Here is a 6867-nt window from a genome sequence, read left to right as displayed (position 1 = left end):
GTCACTGAAGCTTTTCTACAGAGCCTGTTCTATTAAATGCACAGATTGCTGAGATCTATAGTATCAGATCAGAGCTGTCAATTTATGAGCATTCTCTGAATAAGAATCTGTCAAGTTCTCAAGATTATATGCTGTCTGTCAACTATCTATCACTCTGAGACTGATAATATATCAGAATGAATAATTCAGACTGTGAAGAATTATCTTTATAAGTTCTGCAATCACTTATAAGACAATTGATATGATCTTCTTCTACATACAGAGATTGCTATCAATGATTGAGATGCTGTCTTAACAGATGTAAGCCTGTTCTTTCTTACACACAGTTATCACATGAAAGTGTTGAATCTTCTAGAGATCACACAGTTCATACTGAACCTCTACAGTCTGATTCAGATTGCTGATAATATAGTAATGAAGCTCTGAGATGCCTGTGACTGAGCAGAAGCCTTCATAACAGCTGTGAAATAAGATTAAGAGAATTAAATCAATATTCACTGAGATTCTGCTGAGCAGTATAAAATAGAAGACTTAGTGTGATTGAATCTTAAGAATATACAGATCACATGTTCATCTTGTATACTGAACTATCATCATGTTAAGTATAAAGTGATAGAAGTTCTAGATAGTTATAACTATTATCTTGACACATTATCAGAAATTCATAATATCTTTCATACAAGCTTGCTTCACTGCACTGTCACTGACTCATTCTCTTCTCAACTAACTTCTGACTGACAGCTGCCAGAGATCATAGAAGAAGATAATGAGCTTGAGTGAGAGATTGAAGATATTCTCAATGAGAGATCACACAGCTGCAGTTGATAATATCTTGTGAAATGAATCAGCTATGATCAATCAACCTGAACTCTGAGTTTTATGTTATCTGAAATAGTGGTCCTTGATCAATGAGAACTGCTTCTGAAAGAGGGGGGCTAATGTGGCGGGCTGCGCCTGATCAATCATATAGACTATTTCATACACTTCATAGATTTCTACCGCCTCATTCTCAATTGCTGATCCTCAGCTGTCATGAACATGTATGTTCTGATCGCCGATCCTCAGCTGCTACAAATGTGTGTATATTCTTCTGCTCTAAAGCTTCACTGTGTACATCACCACATACACATATAAATATTCACTTCAATCACTGATTCTCGCACTTTCTCTTTCTTTCCTTCTCTAATGTTTTTCTCTTTGTTATATAAGATCTATTAATATAATACCGATCTATTCGGCATAGGCCTCTTACAGTCTCAAATCATTCTTAAGACTTCTTCTGATCTCACTGCTGCTGTATGAGACTCTTCACTGTCTTCTTTTTCAATCTCTCACAGGTGGTGCTATCTGTATTATTTCTATACTTAGTTCAGTCTAAATCTATCAGAAGTGTTACTTAAAATTGTTATCATTCTACTTTCTTACAGAGTCTTTTCAAGACATTATAACATGTCTTACAATCTGTCTTCTTATACTTGAATGCCTTCTTCTCCTCTCTCTTCAATCTGTGATAGCACTCACGCGCCTTGATGATCTGCAGAACCGCAGAATATTTGAAGAGAAATAACATGATTGATTTTAATAAGTGTTAACTGTTGAGAGAGAGTGAAGGCAGAAGAGACAGCTAGCAATGATATGATAATGATGATAATGATGATAATGATAATAATAATAATAATGATGATAATGATGATGATAATAATAATAATGATAATGATAATAATGATGATGATGATGATGAAAGAGAAAGTGCATCAGAATATATTATTGACTTATCAAATATAAAGAGACAAAGAAACTATTAACAGCTTTCAGAGATGTACAGAAATGACTACAGTGTTACATAGTAATATTATCTTTATTCAATACATGCACTATTGATATTCTTTGTATACATTTATCATATAATCTATATCAGAGATACATGCAGAAAACAGATCTTTATTACTAGAAAGAATGATTACAGTGATTCTCTGTTTTCATATTATAAAGATAAGTTATTCTCATTTCTTTCTTCTCTCTTTTCTCTTCTTCTTCAATTCATTACTAAGTTCAAGCTGATATGAAAACTATTAAAACACTCTTAGAAACCCTCAAATTGAAGAGTATAGATTAATCAAATTTTAAATACAGATGAATCAAATTATATTCAATACTACTAATTATTCATTTCTTTCTCAATAAAACAACAGTCACATCTTTTCTTCTCTCTCTCAAACAAAATATGATCTGTGAAAAGTGAGTATCACGCCAGGCCATAATGACTAACACAGCCCCAGCACACAGGGCTGCATACATGCAGTGCATGCTGGACTGAAAGACTGCATAAGTTGCAAACTAATAGCAGTATCTCAGAGAGAGCTATGCAGTGTGAGAAAGTCATAACTCTTAGTTATATGTGCAGAGAATGAATCACTGCAGTAAGTGCATGTACATTGCATAGAAGTAACACTTTTTGATAACACTCAGTCTCTAATATCATGAAAATAGAGTCTCTTCATGAGATTCATTTTTATCAGAAGTTGAAGAATCTTATATTTCTCAAGGCCATCTTTATACACCTTGTCTATGAAATCAATGAGAGAAATCATTGATTTCAGTGTTCTGTTCTTGATGTCATTCAAGTAGCAGCAGAGTTCACTCTGATCACACTTTTTAAGTGTATGTTTTCTAATTATTCACATTTATACAGATATATACTGATTATTTATTAGATAATATTAAGACAATGACTCATTGCAGCTGTGTTACTCTTACTGTGAGAAATACACAGTTAATAATAAACATTGTAAGAACTCTGAGAAGTGAGTATTTTAAGAGTACTGTGACTCTGTGATCTTGATTTTTTTTGTTTTTATTTTTTGTTTTTTTCTTTTTCTTTTATTTTTTTTTTTATTGTGATTTTTTCTTGTTTTTGTTTTGTTTTTTGTTTTTTGTTTTTTTTTATATTTTATATTTTTTTCATAATTAAAATTATATGAATTATGATCTGTATTCAGAAAAGTAACAATATTTGATAATACTCTCTATTGAATTTTTAACAAATGAGCACTATATTATGATATTATGTAAGTGAGAAATGATTTCATGATCTTATTTAATGCTATTCTTAATAATGAGATCAGAATGAAAATGTGACTAAGAATTCAAACATATTCTTTATCTGAGACTAGATTTTTATTTGAAAAGTGAATCTGAAATCTTTAATATTTGAAATAATGTGATTTGAAATTAATGTAATGAACACAAATCATGACCAGAAGTAATGCTTTTAGGCAACATGACAACTGTAAAGTTTGGTCCTGGTCTCAGACACGGTCACACGGTCAGTCTATGTATAGATATCTTCATGTTAATATTCTCTGATATCTATGATTAACTTTACTATGTAACAGATACAAATGTCTTTTAAGTTATTAAATTCTGTAAGAACTCAGAGTTTTAATAAGAGAATACACTGAAGGTTATAATATCTTACAACTGAAGATTTAATCATTGTATAGTAACATAGACTGCTGTCTATCATGACTTTTATATTATATATATTATTGACTACAGTAGATACAAGAATTGCATTTATTATCATTTTCTCTTCAAATTATTATTGTCTGATCTTTTCAAGCTTCCGTTAATGAATTTGAATAGAAGCTAATCTTTTTTCTATTTCATCAGAGTATTTTTATAGTTATCTTTCAAATCTTTCTTCAGTATAATGTAATTGATGCAGACTGCTAGTATTGATCTTTCTTTTAAATGAGAAGATATATAGACTGATTAGTAGTTGAAAGTAATATATTCTGATTAGTTACAATTAATGTACATCTCTCATTGATATTGATTGACAGCTTCTTTAGAAGCAATTCTGAGAACTTGAAAATTTATTCAGATAACGAAAACTCTTGTTTATATATAGATATTTGAGTTTACTTAATTTATAGCATCTGCATTGTCATTCTTTGATACAGATGTATAAGTAGCTGAGATGTAATATCTTCTATCACTGTTTTATATACTCTTAAGCTTGATCAGATGATCATTCAATGTCTGAAGTTATATACTGAAGTCTTTATAAGTTGAGTCTTTATCTACACTTATAAGAGCTTGTAAGAGTTTAAAAGTTAATGTCTTCTTAAGCATACTAATCTTCATTTAATTCTCTCAAGATTGATCATCTGCTTCTAGAATCTTAATATTGAAGTTAGAAATAAATATTATAAGAGAAGTGTTTCTCTATCAGATACTCTATAATTAATTTAACACTTTCTGTTATATAGTGATATCTCAGAACAGAATATCAAGATATTTAATAATATTATCAGATGTTTATGATGATGATTTATATACTTTTATTCATGAATGCAACTTCTATCTCATGTGATTCTTCAATTGTTCATTAATATATCAATCTTGATTAGTTAATGAACTGATGACATCTTCATCTACACTTAGTTTTATAAGCATTTTCAATCTTTATAATGAATAGAGAGTGAGATCAGAAGTATTAAAATATGCAGAAGTATCTAGATATTTCTTCAGCACTTATATATTTATATCTGATTTAATTAATATTGAAATTGCTTATGCAGAAGTTTCTAGTTAAGATAATTATTGAATTTTCTTATATTAATGTTATTAAGTTGTATGCATATCAGCTATCTGTTACTGTTGTAATTTCAACATCGCTTAAAGTCACTGTGACACTGTATCTATACTCATATTTAAGAGTTCTCTTATATTATCAGTAGACATAGCTGTATTATTTATCAGATATGTAATTGTATGAATATCTCATATATCTATATCAGAACTCTTAAGTCTTTTACTGACATTCTCTTTGTAAAATCTTTTTCTCTTCATAAGATCTTATTACAGAGTTAGAGTGACTGATGAGCAAGCTTCTATCTGAGAACTCAGTGTTCACTTAACTGATTATTTATCTCTCTATTTCTTATATGTTATTACATGTTTGAATATCTCAGTGAGTAATCATTTCTAATAAGAAGATGATAAATGTTTTTAAAGTGTAAGAGATCTATACTGAATAGATTGATATAATATATAGATCTTATAATACAAAGTAAAAAATATTAAAGAAGGAAAAGAAAGAGAAAGTGCAAGAATCAGCAATTGAAGTGAATATTTATACATGTATGCAGTGATGTACATAGCGGAGCTTCGGGGTGAAAGAATAGGAATTTCATGAGTTTTTCAGCTGAGAATCAATGATTGAGAATGACTGAGAATTGAAGCTTTCGGCGGAATCTATGAAGTGTAATGAAATAGTCTATATGATGATCAGGCGCATCTCGTCACAACCAGTAAGAATTCATATCAGAGATATAATAATAAAGTCAAGCTCAATTATGAGATTTTAGATTCATATTACTTCATGAACTGTCTCACTAAGAGTCATATATTCAGTCTTGTTAAAACTTAGAGATATACAAGATTACTTCATTAATTATCATAAAATCAGATTACTTATAAGCCTAAAAACATAGTCAGATGTTAATTTTCTATCATTATTCAAGAGATCTACTCAATCAGAATCTGAGTAGCTAAAGAGTAAGTAGAAATTATTGAAGAAATCAGAGAGAATAGAAGAATTAATAGAAATAGAAGAATTAGTGAGAACAGACCTCTTATACAGACTGTGTCTGTAGAAAATACTCAAATTTATTATCTCTTTTAAATAATATATAACATGTAACAGAGTCTTTCAATATTAAGATATTAAATTAATGTTCTATTAAGTGAGTAATGAAACAGTATAAGTGATATCAGAATGCATTTTAACTGTAAGATACTGCAAGCAGCTTACATTATATTAATATTATTAAATTATAAAATCAGTCTCTTTCTCAGATACTGAGAAATTATTAATACAGAATTCATTCTTCATTAGTGTTTTAATAATAGCTGTATTATCAAGATAGAAATCTTTAATAAGATATTTAATATATTAATAATATATTAAATCAATTTCTTTATCAGAATAATTGACTTTTATACTCAAATACTTGATTAATTAATATAGATTCTTAACTTTCACTTTCTTACTAAGTATACTTACTAGTCAATCAGTATTCTCAGAAACTTCAGATACAATGTTAAGATTATTAACATAGATTATTATATATAGATGATATCTGAATGTATAATATTAAAGTACTGAATCATAGACACTGACTACAAATTCAAGATCACTTAACAGAGTTATTAAGTAATTATATCAGATCTTCACTGCAGGGTTCAGACTGTATAAACTACTCTCAATTACACAGACAAGTGTTTTCAGTGAATGTGTCTTAAATTCAGTAAGTTATCTTATATAGATCTTTTTAGTGAGATACTTATACAGATATATCATTACTATATTCACTTAATAGAGTGGTCAACTGTGTAGTACTACTATTGTAAAAAGAATACAATTAACAGTATTAGTGATAATAGAAGCATAGATCTCTTCTCTAGAACTCTTCTTAAGTCAGTTATTATAAATTACTTAACATGATTTTCTAAGAATATTATTAGAATTGATATTCAGATCTATGAGTCTATCTTTCTTAAGAAACACTCAACAGTCTGAAGTAATTAATTTATCTCCCAGAATATCAGATTTAGAGATTAAACTTTATATATTATATCTCTTCAAATCAGTAATTTTATATTATATAAACTTCTTTCAATAATCTTCTATTCTCTCTGACTGAGATGTAGCATTCTTGTAGAACTTCAGAGAGTTATCTGTAACAGAGCTTAAAGTATATATAGTCAGTGATTTCACAGGCTGTAACTATGTAAAATTCAGATTATCAATGTCGGAAGCATCTTTATTATCAATCAGATAAATATCAGATTTCAGTT

Source organism: Blastomyces gilchristii, assembly GCF_000003855.2.
Source record: "Blastomyces gilchristii SLH14081 genomic scaffold supercont1.3, whole genome shotgun sequence".
Classification (NCBI taxonomy): domain Eukaryota; kingdom Fungi; phylum Ascomycota; class Eurotiomycetes; order Onygenales; family Ajellomycetaceae; genus Blastomyces; species Blastomyces gilchristii.
This window is presented reverse-complemented; position numbering follows the sequence as displayed.